The sequence below is a fragment of the Odocoileus virginianus genome, chromosome 26 (assembly GCF_023699985.2).
Source record: "Odocoileus virginianus isolate 20LAN1187 ecotype Illinois chromosome 26, Ovbor_1.2, whole genome shotgun sequence".
In the NCBI taxonomy this organism is placed as follows: Eukaryota; Metazoa; Chordata; class Mammalia; order Artiodactyla; family Cervidae; genus Odocoileus; species Odocoileus virginianus.
The window spans coordinates 31,568,225-31,584,867 of NC_069699.1; positions in this window are offsets into that span (position 1 = coordinate 31,568,225).

The window sequence follows — 16,643 nt, forward strand, 5'->3', positions numbered from 1 at the left end:
CATGATATGATTTGATATACGGTGTGATATGATGATATACTTAACTAATAAAGAAAATAGTTTCCTCTAATGTGGAATGATTTAATTGTGTTTGTCATTGGATACCAAAGGGAAGGGATATGTAGGCTCTTTGATTTCTCTTCTCTTACTGGTTCAGGGCCAAAGCAGTGGATGAAGAAATTCTCTGTGTTTGGTTTGGGTTGCACAGAGTGATCCTGGGAAGAAGACTCTGGCCTTGCAAGTTTAAATGCAACAAATTGGGCCTTTTCAGAAACTATAGGGTGTTGTTGGGGTTAGTACAGAAAATGGGATATCTAGGGTTACTCTATGACTTCTCACATCCTGGTTAATATTTTAATAAAATATTTAACTGCCAAATTAAATAAATTATGGCAGTAGTATAGTATTAATACACATTTCACATTGCCTTTTTAATTTTTATTTTATATTGGAATATAGTTGATTTAACAATGTTGTGTTATTTTCAGGTAACAGCAAAGTGATCTAGTTATATATATACATGTATGTATTCCTTTTCAGATTCTTTTCCCATTTAGTTTATTGCAGAGTACTGAGCAGAGTTCCCTGTGCTACACAGTAGGTCCTTGTTGGTTATCTGTTGTAAATAAAGCAGTGTGTACACATCAGTCACCAACAACCGATCTATCCCTCCCTTCCACCATTTTCTCCAGTAACCATACCTGTGAGTCTGTTTCTGATTCACTTTGCCTTTTTTTTTTTTTTTCAAAGAAAGCAGAGAGAACAAAGGAAGACCAAGGTGTTTTAGTTCTTGTAACCTCAAAAACCTCGGGGAAATAGAGGCCATTCTGCCAAAACACTCATAAAAATCTAACTTTTGTTATAAAATAATTTCTGATATTAACTTGTGCAGTTATAATAAGGTGCATGTCTACTAAACAATCACTGATGTTACATTTTTATTATTGCCTGTTATTTTATAAATGATCATTAATAATCATATCTTACATTTTTTATTGTACTTTTCAAAGTAGCTTCTTAAATTAGCTCCTCCTTACAACCTTGTGAAGTAAATAACCCACTGACAGATGAATGAATGAAGAAGAGGTGCGTGTGCATGTAATATAATAGGATATTAACCATAGAAATGAATAAAATAATGCCATTTGCAGCAACATGGATGGACCTAGAGATTATCATAGTATGTAAAGTCAGTCAGATAGAAGAGACAAAGATCATATATATGTAGAATTCAAAAATGATACAAGTGAACTTATTTACAGAACAGAAATAGACTCACAGAAATAGAAAACAAATTCATGGTTTGGGAAAGTGGGGAAGAGACAAATTAGGAGTTTGGGTAACAGATACACACTATTATGTATAAAAGAAGCAACAGGCTGTATAGCACAGGGAACTAGATTTAAAATTTTATAATAACTCATAATGGAAAAGAATCTGAAAATTTTTGTGTATATATTTCTGAATCACTTTGTTGTATACCAGAAACTAACACAACATTATAAGTCAGCTATACTTTAGTAAAGAAAAAAGTAGATAAGACATGTACTAGAACAAAAAACTGGCACGTGAGGAGACAGGTGATGTTTTTTCCCTTCTTAGGCATAAAGAGGACTCATTAGCTGACCCAGGTCTAGGTCACTATCTCCTTAAATTCAGGTGGAATCAAACACAGTGTTCTGTCTTCTGAAAAGATCATGGTTTTCTACATTATTTGTGACTCTTAGAATTTTGAGATAGCTTTCACTTTTTCTTACGAGAATGGTAATAAATGCTATGTAAAAAATACATACACAAGAACAGAATAGGCTTCCTATTGTTCAGGATAGCTTGTTAGCTTTCTAAATTTTTCTTCTGTGCATAAATAGATATATAAAAATTATTTTACTGAATTTGAATATTATGTAATACCTTTTCACACTTGCTGTATTGAGAAAACGTCTTTATGTCATTAAAAGTTGTAAAACATGACTTTTTTTTTTCCGTTGTTCCCTGTTAAATTTCTTTTTTTGTTTGTTTTATTTTCATTTATTTTTATTAGTTGGAGGCTAATTACTTTACAATATTGTAGTGGGTTTTGTCATACATTGACATGAATCAGCCATGGAGTTACATGTATTCCCCATCCCGATCCCCCCTCCCACCTCCCTCTCCACCCGATTCCTCTGGGTCTTCCCAGTGCACCAGGCCCGAGCACTTGTCTCATGCATCCCACCTGGGCTGGTGATCTTAAAACATGACTCTTAATGTCACATATTCCATCATGTGAAAGGACTAAACCTAATTTATGTAATTTCTATTGTACTTTTTAGTCTGTAGCTGACGTTTTATGCTATTATTAGTAATGTATTACTAAACATCCTCAATGTACATCTCTGATGCTTGTCTTAGGATACTTTTATAGAAATCAGAATACCATATCAAGGATTAGTGTATAAAATTTAAAATACTACTTTATGAGGCATTATTAGTAGACAGAGGTTTGAAGTTTCACTACCTCTGAGATCCATTTGATCTTTTATAAAATCCATTGGCTGATTCAAATCTTACCTTTCTTGTTATATAATTCACAGGGCAGGAGGAAGGACTTCCGTAACAACCCCAAAATATTATCTATATGTTACAAACACATATTAAAGTGTTTAAATTGAACCTACATGGGTTTGGAAATTTTTGTAATATCCCCTAAGACCAGTGGTGACAAACACGTATCATAACCAGTTTTGAGAAGTATTCGCCTAGAGCCCAAATAGCACCCGAGTATTTAGACTTGTGACTTTGCTAAAAGGTTTCTAAAACTGTTTGACTTTATATTGCTCATTTCCAACAACTGTCGCATTTTCGTAAAGCATCAAGAGATAAGCATTAAACCCTCTGCTGATATATAAATCTAGTGCCAGTTCTCATAGCATCTGTTATAATTTGGGCAGTTTAATATGATTAGAATGCCAAAAAGCTTAATGTGGCTGGGTAATTTCACAGGATTGATGATGACCATTAAAATATTATGTTGTTTATTTCACTTGAAACAAAAATAAGTGATTGAGAGCTGAGAGATGGAAATGGTATTGAAGTGGCCTCTTTCTTGCATAATAACAAAAGCAGGTTATGTTTTCTGCGTGCTGATAGTGTGTTAGTTGGGACTTTTAGTTAAGCATAGTGGAAATGCACTAGGGGTAATTCAAGCAACAGGAATGTATTGTCATCAAGAATCATGGTGGAGACTGCACCGAAATCAGAGAAGAAATCCTGCGTGTCTTTACCATCTCTCATTTCTGTGTCTGTTTTAAGACTGTATCATAGCTTTCTGTATTTCTACCATAAAGCAGAAAATGGCTATCAACATTACCTAGATTTACATTTCTGCCATCCAAGAGACCAAAGACTGAGCTGTTTAATCCTTATTTTAAATTTCCAAGAGGAAATTTACAACAGCATCAAAAAGAATAAAATACTTAGGGATACATTTAACAAAAGATGTACAAGCTTCTCCCCTGAAAGTAATTAAAGAAGATCTAAATAAATGGGAAGACATCCCATCTTCCTCCAAATCTTCATAGATCTGAAGGCTCAATATTTGTAAAGATGGCAGTAGTCTCCAACTGTGTCTACACATTCAAAATAATCCCTGTAAAAATCCCAGGTACTTTCTTTGCAGAAATTGTGAAACTCATTCTAAGATTCATAGAAAAATGCAACTGACCCATTATGACAAAAACAGTGTTGAAATAGGACAGTAAAATTAGAGGGCTTTTCTTCCTGATTTCAAAACTTACTACAGAGCTACAATAATCATGACAGTGTGGTACTGACATTAAGTAGGCAGGTAGGTCAATGGGATAGAATTGAGATTCCAGAAATTAAACCCTTACATTTATAGTCAGTTGACTTCCTATAGGGACTTCCCAGGTGGCACTAGTGGTAAAGAACCCACCTGCCAATGCAGGAGGCGTAAGAGAAGAGGGTTCAATCCCAGGGTAGGGAAGATACCCTAGAGGAGGGCATGGCAACCCTCTCCAGCATTCTTGCCTGAGAATCCCATGGACAGAGAAACCTGGCGAGCTGCAGTCCATAGGGTTGCAAAGAGTTGAACATGAGTGCAGTGTCTTAGCATGCACACATGACCTTCTATAGAGGTGTAAAGGTAATTTGATGATGAAAGAATAATCTTTTCAACAAGTGGTACTGAGACTTTCACACATAAAAGGATGAAGTTGGACCTCCAGAATCACACTACACACTAAAATTAACTCAAAATGAATCACAGACTTACATGTGAAAAGTAAAACTATGAAACTTTTAGAAGAAAATACATGACAATGTAAGTGTGTGTTCATGACCTTAAGTTAGGCAGTGGTTTCTTCAAGAAACACAAGAAGCACAGAGGCCAAAGAAAAGAATATAAATTGGACTATATCAAAAATCAGACCTTTCTACTCAAAGTAAGTGAAAAGACACCCTAATGACTGAGGGAAAATATTTTTTAAAATACTTCATTTAAAATAGACTTATTTCAAGAATATATGTGTCACTCTTTCAAGTAAGTAATAAAAATATGCAATCAAACAGTGGTCAAAGGATTTAAATAGACGTTTAACCAAAGAAGGTAAATAAATGGCCAATAAGTCGTGGGAAGATGCTCAACATTATTAGTTATTAGGGAAATTCAAGTCAGTACCACAATAAGATGCTACTTCACACTAACTAGGGTGGTGAAAATAGACAGTCACAAGTGTTGATGAGAATGTGGAGAAATTAGAACTCTTTGATTCATTGTAATGGAAGTGTGAAATAGTGCATCCGCTTTGAAAACGTTTGACAGTTCCTCAAAATGTCTGATACATTAACTTTACCTCTCAGGTGTAAGACGAATAAAAGCATAGTACCACGCAAAAACTTGAACACAGATGTTCATGGCAAGCAGTGTTACTCTTAGTAGCCCGAGAGTGCAAACAACCCAACTGTCCAACGACGGATAGATGGGTAAGAACTGGTATACCCATACAGTGAGATATTGTTCAGCTATTTTTAAAAAAAAGAGTGAAATACTAATGCATGCTCCATCATGGATAAACCTCAGAAACATTACGCTAAGTTAAAGGAAGGAGTCACAAAAGATCTCTATCATATAAATCCATTTTTATGAAATATCCTTAATAGATCTGTAGAGACAGAAAGTACAACAGGGCCTTGGGGACAGGGGAAGAGGAGGAAAAATGGGATGTGATTGGCAATGGCAGGGAGTGTTTTCTTTTCCACATGTTCTATGTGGATCATGGTGATGTTTCTACACTGAATTTATTCAAACATTGAAGAAAAACTCCTCAGGGAAGGATCCTGAAGGCTTTAGTTGAGGCTCTGTGTCTACTCCCGGATGCGTCAACTATGGCCAGAGACAAGAAGTTATATTTTGTGAGTATGTCTGCTTCCACCTTCTGGTGCAGGAGATGCAGGTTCAATCCCTAGGTCGGGAAGATCCCCTGGAGTAGGAAATGGCAACTTACTCCAGTATTCTTGCCTGGAAAATTCCACAGACAGAGGAGCCTGGCGGAGTACGGTCTATGCGGTCACAAAGAGTTGGACACTGTGAGTGACTGCGCACACATGGACTGCTTCTATAAGTGTGTGGGTGGAAGTTGAGGGAAGAGAAAGAGACAGTTTTCATAAATGATGGAGATAACAGAAGACTCGTTAAGTATAAGTATTTCCTTAACCAGAGCACACTTAAGTATGTGAGTATGATGGATACAAATATGTTTTATTAAACTTACCTTTCTGTCTTTGTTTTGGTCCATTGAAAAGATAGCTAGAACTTGCTTGTTGAGAACATTATTGAACATAATAAGCAATACAATGACTTAAAGACAAGTTTGACTCAATATTATTTTTCTTTGTCTCTGAAGAGACATTTTAACCAAAGGTTGTTGAAGCAGCTGGCATTTGTTTTATTTGCCTGTCCTCTCCAAACACAGACACTCCTATGTGAAATGCCACCTGGAGACAGTGGCCATGGCCCATAAATTTAATCACTAACCTTTAATTCATCGCTGGCAAAATCAGTTCTTGAAGCATCTAAGCTAATCACCCTTCTCTGACAATGCTAATCAGTCGTTCAGCAGTCCACCTTTGGCTTAATTACTCTTGCACTACATTACATTTTCAAAATGTCAAGAATCTTCTTCTGGAAAAGCAATAAATCATTCCTACATGATGTGAGTAGAGAGCCTGTTATTCCCTCACACTTGACCTTGGCTGCGTGAAGTTGAAATTGATTATTTGCTGCAGTGATACATTATAAGGAAGAGAGATTCAATAAGAATCATAGCATGCACAAAACAGGGAGCTTTTCAGCACAGTCTTGCCTCACCTGAAATGAACCAGCTGCTGTCAGATGTTGTTTTTAGCAGTTGGCTAAATCCACCATAGAATTTCCTGAAACAGAGGAGCTGTGAGACTTTTACACTTCTGTGAATTTCTGTGGTCAGAGAAGTATAAAACTATCACCTTATCAGAAATCCAGCCAATCTCTTGCTGTAGATTCTAATCCAAAAATGACAGTTCATTTCCCTGATATTTTCCTCCAAATTACAAAAAAATAATCCACAGTACTTCTCAGAATATGAGAAGAAAGGAGTAAAGTGAAAGAAGAAAGCTCCATGTTGAGATTAAGTAGCCGATTGAGAGTTAGACCTGTGTTCGAATCCTGATCATACCACTCACTACCTTAATGAAACTGGGCAAGTTATTTAACCTCTGTAAGCCTTGTTTTCCTCATTTCTGATTCCTGGAGAGCAGCGGTTCTCATCCAGGGGCAGTTTTACCCCCCAAGAGGGACATTTTATCATTAAAACTGGGAGAGGAGTACATCAAATGGGTGCTGGCCAGGGGTGATGCTAAACATTTTACAGTGTACAAAAGTGAAAGTGTTAGTCACTCAGACGTGTCTGGTTCTTTGCGGCCTCATGGACTGTAGCCCTCCAGACTCTCCTGTCCATGGGATCCTCCAGACAAGAATATTGGAGTTGGTTGCCATTCCCTTCTCCAAGGCATCTTCCCGACCTAGGTATCGAACCCAGGTCTCCTGCATTGCAGGTAGATTCTATACTATCTAAGCCATCAGAGATAGCCCTTATTACAAGTGCTTTATTGCAAGGCACTACTAAGAGAAACTCTGTTCTTTAGATCAATTAGCACAGGTCTTGAAACCTAAATATTCAAGGAATCATTACCATTATCATTTTGGTTTATTCAATATAAGTAAAAGCCCCTCTCGTCACAAATATAGATTTTCTCCTCTCTCTCTTTTCCCTATTGCAACATAATCTTTAAATGTAACAGATATTCTATCTAGAGCTAATACTGGAATTATTTTCTTAATAAACATAATGGGACTTTTTCTTCTACTAGTATTAAGTTTCTTTGATTTCTTCACAAAATAGTAATTGCTACTCAGTTTTAATATTTTCCACCTGCCATGGATGAACATAGGAATCAACTTTTAAGAATCTCATTTAACCTTTCAAGGGCAAATTTATTTTTTCAACTTATGAACTCTTGGAGGTAAATCACAGGATGATAAAAATCATAGACATCATTGAGTCTAGTCTGACATGTAGCAGAACTCAATTGACTTTACAGTTATTACTCTATTACCATCATAGATCAATAGCTCTATTCATGGATTTTTTTTTTTAATTTAGTGGTGCTCACCAATTAGGTTGGTCTTCCCTGGTGGTGCTTCCCAGGTGGAACCTGCCTGCCAACGCAGGAGACCCGGGTTCTATCCCTGGGTCTGAAAGATCCTCTGGAGGAGAAAATGGCAACCCATCCCAGTATTCTTACCTGGAGGATCCCTTGGAAAGAGGAGCCTGGCAGGCTATAAACAGTAGGGTTGCAAAGAGACACTACTGAAGTAACTTAGCATGCACACACAATTTGGAAGCTAGAAAAACCACAGTTTGCTTGAATTCCCCTGTTCAGTAAGTCCTTACTTTGTCACTACCAATAAGCTTATTAGTAGAGGGGCCCTACAGACGCCCGTTCACCATACTTCCTCTGCTTTGTGTTTCAGGGCTTGCTTTGGCACTCTGAACTCACCAGGCTCCCTTGCCAGTTGGCCTCTGGCTCCATTAGCTCATGATAGACAGTGACAAGAGAGAAAGCAGGAGAAAGGGAGATACCAGGGTCTGTGTGTTTGTGTCTGTCTGCTGCTTTTTAAATTATCTCCTCTGTGATCCTGGCTCCAGCTAGGTTGGGTCCTAAAAACTGGTAACAAGCAGCTTCAACTTTTCCCTCAGTCCTAAAGGATGGTAGGTGCCTCCACTTTGACTAATCCCTTGGTTATCACACCATCTCCTTTTCAGATCTTCCAACATTGTTTTTAGCCAATATCTTTTATTTGCTGGTATTTCCATGCTAGGTGTCCTTCATCTAACATGATTGTGCTCATATAATTTGAGAATATTCATTTCTGCTATACAGAATAAAATAAAGGACTTTCCTAATGATCCAGTGGTTATATTTTAGCACTTTCACTGACAAGGCCCTGGAAACTAGAGTTGTTTTACAATGTTGTGTTAATTTCTGCAGTACAGCAGTGATTCAGTTATATATATATGTGTGTGTGTGTGTGTGTGTGTGTGTGTGTGTATACACACACACATGCATTTTTTGTTTTCTTTTCCATTTTGGTTTATCCTAGGATATTGAATATAGTTATCTATTTTCTCCATGTTGTTGTTTACCCATTCTATATATAATAGCTTACATCTGCTAACCCCAGCCTCCCTCTCAATCTCTCCCCATCCCTTCTCCCCCATGGCAACCACAATTCTGTTCTCTATGTCTGTGAGTCTGTTTCTGTTTTGTAGATTAACTCATTTGCATTCTAGTTCAGATTCTACACATAAGTGATATTCCACATGTCATTTTGAATCAGGATTTGGCCCATCTGGAAACCTTGATATGTTTCTAGTGTCTGTGTATTGCACCTCAGGAATCATCTCCCCCAATCTAAAAAAGAAGGATTTTCCATTAGTCTTTTGAAAAATGAAATCTCAGCGTGCCTGAGCTTGACTTAGACTTTATTTTCTCCAGTAAGTACAGCGAGCCTCATCTAGTAAGGCTTTCAGTAACATGGTCAAAAAGTGCAAACTGACAAACAGGAACAGCACTGAAACCTGAAGCTATTCACCAAAAGAACATTTACATCACAACAGACTGGTTGATAATTTTAAAATCTGATGAGAGTCTTGGTTGGAAAAATGAGATAGACATCCCGGGTGATTTCTAAAGAGTTGAGTTGAATGAGATCAACATCACACATAAAATGTGCATAGCTCTGTACTAGGCACTTGGTATAATTACCTCCTTTAATCCTTGAATAATTCCCAATGGTAGATACCATAACCCTTGCTTCAGAGGGTCAAAAAAGTATAGGCCGCAGTCACAGAAGGAGGAAGTAGGCATTTAGCAATTAGCAACACAGACTGTGGAACCCGTTATCTGGGTGCCATTACTAGCTCTGCCACTTTCCAAGTGAATGACTTGGGATGCTTCTTGATCTTTTGATTTCTTTGTTTGTCAAATGGAGCTAATTACAGTTTATACTTCAGGGAGTCATCATGAAGGTTCATCTTTTTAAAGAACACTGAACAACTACTACCCTAGACTAAGAGCTAAAAAAAGTATTGGTTAAATTTTTAAATCTAATCTGCTTTATCCCAAGTCCACTATATCCTGATTCAATGTTCTAGACACTCTAGCCTTGTTTTAGAGTATGGGCTGTAAATGTCTTCAGCAGGTTTTCTGGAAGCAGAGCCTACAGTCGGGTTTAGAAGGCAGTGCTCTGAAGAAACCTCTAAGCAAGAGACCCGAGGCAAGGTAGGGTCAGGATGTGGCTTTGAGTGAAGTCTAGCCTCAGCCTGATTCCACTTTACTGAAAAGCTTTGAAGCAGAAATTGCACCCAAGAGTGTATTCCACCTTTCGGCAAGTGACATAGGCTTTTGTTCTTTAATAACTGTGAGTCACTGGATATGATCACAGAGAATGGGAGTAGGCATAAACAATAGCCCAAGAACAGTTCTTCCCAGGCTTTAATAGAGAAAAGGGTAACAACTGAGGAATGGATACACAGAATCTGGTAAAAGGAGAATCCCAGGGGGCTCATGTGAGTCATGTAGCTAGACTGCACCACTGGAGGGATCCTTAGCACTGGCATCAGCTATGAGTTTGTTGGAAAGACAGGACCATTGCAGGACCCATCCCAGATCAGAATCTGCATTTAACAAACATCTCTGAATGTTTGCACACTATTGAGAAACTCTGTTCTGCAAATGGGTTCTTTACTGCTAGTACCAGCTAGGAAACCCATGGGGGTGGTTTAGTTGCTCAGTCATGTCCGACTCTTTGGCCCTATAAATCGTAGCCTGCCAGGTTCCTCTGTCCTTGAGCTTCTCCAGGCAGGAATACCATGCTTGCCATTTCCTTCTCCAGGGGGTCTTCCCAAACCAGGGCTCTAACCCACATTTATGGTGTGTGTGTATGAAAGTTTTCAATATCATTACTCAAAAAGCATTTTTATCAAAAAGTTTAAATTCCTATTGTTCTAGTATTTTAGTATTAGCTTAATCATAACTACAGGGTTCCCTTCAATAAAATGGGTGAAGAAGACAATAAAGATTGTGTCTTAGAAACAGATAGGAAAACGAGAAGCAGAGGACTAGCTTTAACAGCCCCTGGCTAAAGTTTGCACAGTGTCCTAGAGCTGGAAAGTCTGCAGGAGCTCACTGGTCCCTGGAAGGCGGACATGCCGCGGGCCAGCAGAGCGCGTGCTCTCAGGGCCTGGCTCTAGCCAGGTTGATTGGAGCAGCCATCCATGAGCTTCACAAACATTTGTGTTCCTTTTATTGGAGGCACAGTTTTCCTGCCAGGGGGCCACCTGAAAGCTACAAAGTGCCCTGGAAAAAGAGATCCAATTTAGAGTTGTGATCTGTATAATTTTATAGACAAAGCAGATGGCCAATATTTTGGATCATAATGTTTGTGAGATTGGACTTTAGGTTTTAGAATGATTGTGCAAAAAGAGGAATTCATAAGCCATCAGTATTTCTTGCCAAGGCTTCATATTTTCAGTAAGATTTAGTGAAAAAAGTATTTGTCTTATTCTTACTTCCTAATCTCCTAGAATGCCTCCATATTTGTTAGTGTAATACCTCTTGTTGCTTGCTGAAAACAGATATACATCTGTGAAAGAGGTTGTAGGTGCTTGTTCATGTCCATTTCTCATCTTTATTTGGGTGCCTGGGGATCCTGTGCTTCCCAGACCCCTTTGGTTTACACAGGGTCATGTAACTTAATTTTTGCCAATGAAATGTAAGTGGAAATAATATATAAAACTTCCAAGATGAAGCACTTAAAATTGGTGTGATAAGCCATTTTTTAATATGGTGGTGGTTCAAGTTGAAGAGAGTCTGGTCCTCTGGATCATGGAAAAGTGGGAGTCCCCAGTTACCTACTGGACTTCACATGAAACACATTGGCTGAACCACTGAGATTTTGAAATTGTTCTTTTGTGGAATCTTGCCATTACTTACCTTTGTTAATAAAACATAAGCAATCAATATCATGGGATTTTTTTAGCTATAGTATTAATGTAGTCTGAAAGCAGTGGATTTGAAGACAAAGACTCAAGTCTTTGCTCCAACACTTAGCTAAGTGTGTGATATTAGGAAAATCATTAACCATCTCTGGTCTTAAATAAAATTAGATTGAGCTACATCATCTCTGAGATCTCTTCTTCTCAACTCTTGTACCCTATAATTCATTGAAAGCCCATATATATAATTTTTAACTTATTGTCTAAAGCTTCTCCATACTTTGCATAATTATTATAAATGATAAATTTATGTAAATGCAAGTACATGCACTCTGCAAATCCTGAGGATATTTTTTAAAGGAGTCATCAAATCACTTTATGCCTTAAAAAAATTATTTTTTATGAAGAATGTTCTGTCAGTACATAAGTTATATTTACAGGGCCATGCCTTGTATCTGCCTGATTTATTTATCTGCCTGATTTACAACCAGGAGAGTCTTTCAAAGAAGACTTCATTGTCATATTGAGGGGTATACCTGAAAAAATCAGTCATATGAAACTGAACTGTTTTTGCTACCACTAAATAGATGAATTTCCATCTGGGTTTTATCCCATTCGAGTCTCCAAGTGGAACAGTGGAGATTAAGGTAAATTACAGATGGGAAGTTTTTCTGGTATTTTAGGAGTAGTTATATGACCCTTTAGGGCTGCACTTGGTAAAGAACTTATGTGTAGATTTCCTTGGTGGTGGTGGTGTAGTCGCCAAGTTGTGTTCGACTCTTGCATCCTGCCAGGATCCTCTGTCCATGGGATTCTCCAGGCAAGAATACTGGAGTGGGTTGCCATTTCCTTCTTCAGTAGGTTTCCTTGGGGGGGGGCCTTAGGTTGCTCCAAACTCTTGTTTCTAGGGCACAGTGCTGTTGCTGTGACATCCAGTCTCCCACTCCATTCCCAATGTGTTCAGTGCCCTTTTTTCTTCTCTGGTCTTGGACATGTCAGATTTTATGCTACTGAGCGTGGACTGCAGTGAACAGTGATACTTTCCACCCTCCTTTGGGGAAAAAGGGACACAAACTCTCCACATTTGATGTGAGAACCATGCTTGTTATAGATTTTTAAATGCTGAGGCCTGAACATCGATCTGAGGGAAAATAGCAGGGGACAGGATTGGGGAAGAGAGAAAATTGGGGTGAGAAAGGGCACATGAGGAAATGCATTGATTGTTTCAGATGATGCTTTGTTGTTTGTGAAATAAATATATCCTCTGAACTCGGGCCATCTTTTCAGAATTCTTTTGAAAACATGGATGTATTTTCTTTCTCACTGCCTGCCTGTTTCTGACTTGTCCTCTGGGGCTATTTCAGCTGCTGCCCTGATGTTTCTGCATAAATTGTGTTGAGCACACTGTTTCCCTTTGCCACCATTCCAGGAGGAAAGTTCTTTAGACACAACCTTCTCTGTCTTGACAGTCCAAATGCATGTTTGGGAACACCAGAGAATAAACCACTTCCATCTCCCAGGAAATGCAGGGGTCACTGCTTTCTTAATACAGGGCAGACAGAAGATAGGTTTTTCTCATTTTTTCAGGGTGAGTGAAATTCTGTGAGGACAGACTTCAGCATAGGAGACTTGGGAAAAGGTTGTTTGTTTACACTTGGTCCTTTTGTTTTTATACTTCAGATATTGGAAACCTAAGTGCTTCTCAGTTGTTCCTCCTCAAGTGTAGATAAATAATAGTAATAACTACTATTACAAAATTGAACATTTTCCCTACTAATTCATACTGAAAACAATATTATTCAAATTTTAGTGGTATGTTTTACAGTACTTTTTGCTCCTAATCTTAGTTCTTTAGAAAGAAGTCTAAATTCTGTTGAAATATTTAGAAGTAAAGTTTAATCTAATTTTTAGTCTTTGGCTTCAAGCACACATTTGTCCTTTCCCAATTGGTTTCTTCTTTCCTGACATATCTAACTGACTTTGAAATTATGTTTGTGTCTTCACTGCTTTCTACTCACTGTTTGTCCACCAGTGTGCATTTGCTGCCTTCCCTCTCTTTCTGGAAACATGTCAGTTTTTCTATAAAATTGTTTTGTTCTGCCCTCTTTTCCTGTATAACTCTATTCCCAAATTATTTTTTCTTTACCTTTTCCTTCCCATTTCTATCAGAATCTGAATCAAGTCTACTTGCTTTTACCCTACTGGCAATTGTTAACTAGAGTGTAGAATAACAAATTGGCTTACTTGTTTATTAAGAAAATTTTAAAAATGTATTTCTTATAAGGGTGACATTCTTTCCATGCCTTGATAGCACCAGAGAAGGAAAATGTCATTCCACAAATTCATCCTCCACCATGATCTTGCGCTTGGTAAAATACTGCTGATTTCACTTTATAGTAGGCTAAAGATAGACAGAAGTATTTGATAATCCTCACCTAGAGGGGGGAGTCTCCTCTCCCCTGAACCTGGTGCGATAGTGAGCAGGCCCAGGCTTGGACAGGTTGTGCGTCTCTACATCCTCTCTGGTTGGAACACTTAACTCTTGGAGCATTCAGTCACCATGAAAAAGTAGGACTTCTTTTGGTCATAGGAGAAGCCACTAGGAGGCACTTCTTGTGGTGCTCCCAGCTAAGCTGAGCCTTCCAGCCAAGGATCCAGATACACAAAGTGAAGCCATCTCAGACGTTCAGACCAGCCCATCTGTTAATCAGTACCACCAAGTGACCTCATACATCATCAAGGGCAGAATAACCATCCTGTTAAACTGTACCTGAGTTTCTGACCCATAAAATTCTGAAATATCATGAAATGGTTGCTATTTTGAGACATTATGTTTTGGAATGATTTGTTACACGGAATTTAATAACTGGAATGCCCTTAATGCTGGGAATTTTACTGTGGGCTGGTGGGGCCTTGGAGGAACACTTAGGCAAAACATAGTTTCTCCTTTGGGCCATCTTGTACCCTGAGAAAGAGCTGACCACACTACTTCTGACCTCTTGAACAAAAGGATAATATCCTGCTTAGCCTGCAGCTACTGTATGTAATTTGAACCCCAATTGTATATTCATGGTGTAAAAATTTTAATTTATTTTTTTCAAACACCTTCTGCTTTAAGCTTTCATTCCACTTCCACGAGTCATCAGAGAATCCTTCCCTTTCCTTGGTGTCAGCAAACTACAGTTTCTAGGCTGCATGTTTTTGTATGTCCTGCAAGCTTACAATGTTTTTTTTTTTTTTATGAATATGAAAAGGGTTGTTTTTTAAAAAAAAGGAACAAAGAATATGCAACGGAGACAAAATATGGCATCCAGATTCTAAACTATTTGGCATCTGACCCTTCACAGAGAAAAATCTGCCCATTCTTGGTACAAAGAATTGAAGTAACTAACAGTCCGCAGTTGTCATCTTTATATGGGATGTATATAAAAACCTCTGGGATACCTGCTCTTGTGCTTAGATAACAGACATCAGCTGACATACAATTTACCCTTGTCTCATCTAGAAGTTTTATCTAATAGTCCTGTTTTTCTTTCCCAGGACTTACCTCTGGACTAGCAAGGGAAGAGGTTCATGATGTATACATTATTCACTGAGCTTCCACTAAATGGCAGGCACTGTGCTGGGCACTTTGATAGGCCAGTGAACAAACAAAGATCCTTGCATCATTCTAAAAGAGGTAGCAGACAATAAACCATAGGAAAAAAAATTAATATATACATTATCTTTTTACTAAAAGCATGTAGTACTAAAGTATATATGAAAAGTACAGTCAAAAAAGAACAGATAGAAGACAATAGGAGGGAAAAGTTGCATGTGGAGAGTCTTAGGGCAGGCCTTATTAAGGGTAAGTATTTGAATAAAAACCTGAAGAAGGTCAGTAAATGAGCCATGTCGATATCTGTCTGGGAGATGAGTGTGCCGAGGTACTGAAGACAGCAGTATACCTGACATGTTCAAGCACCATGAGGGAAGCTGGTGTAAATGCAAAGGAATGTAATCAGAAGGAGAGCAGGGTTATGTGTGTAGAGTTTTGTAATCCTTGTTAAGATCTTTTTGGTTTTCGACTCTGAGTAAAATCAGGAGCCTTGACAGAGTTTTGAGTAGAGGACTTGGTCTGATTTGGCCGAGGCTACAACAGAGATCACTTTGTCTGCTCTGCTGAAATCAGATTGGGGGAGGTGGGGTGGGGCAAGAGTAAAAACAAATATACTTACTGGGAAGCTACTGCAATAACCTAGCATATTATTATAATAGCTGAAATTTAAGGTGACCGCATGGAGATGGTTAAAAACCATGGCCTCCCTGTCCATCACCAACTGCCAGAGTCCACCCAAACCCATGTCCATTGAGTCGGTGATGCCATCCAACCATCTCATCCTGTGTTGTTCCCTTCTCCTCCTGCCCTCAATCCTTCCAGCATCAGGGTCTTTTCAAATGAGTTAGCTCTTCGAATCAGGTGGCCCAAGTATTGGAGTTTCAGCTTCAACATCAGTCCTTCTAATGAACACCCAGGACTGATCTCCTTTAGGATGGACTGGTTGGATCTCCTTGCAGTCTAAGGAACTCTCAAGAGTCTTCTCCAACACCACAGTTCAAAAGCATCAATTCTTCAGCGCTCAGCTTTCTTTATAGTTCAGCTCTCACATCCATACATGACCCCTGGAAAAACCATAGCCTTGACTAGATGGACCTTTGTTGACAAAGCAATGTCTCTGCTTTTTAATATGCTGTCTAGGTTGCTGCTATTATTTCCTACCCTTTTTTAAAATCACAAAAGTCATATTTTCCTTTGTGTCTTTTTGAGTATAGTTATGAGATGCCTTAAAATCCTTGTCTGCTATATCAGTACCTGGTTCATCTCACATCTGGTCTTTGTTGATACTCTTGAATATAGGTTGCATTTCCCTGTGTCTTCATGTTATAAGAAAATTGGGATGATATTCTAGATATTGAGTATGATTATATCAAAGAAGCTCTGGATTCTGGTATGTTCCTTTGAAAAATACTGATGATTTTTGCAAGTTAACTGAACTCAAACTGCAG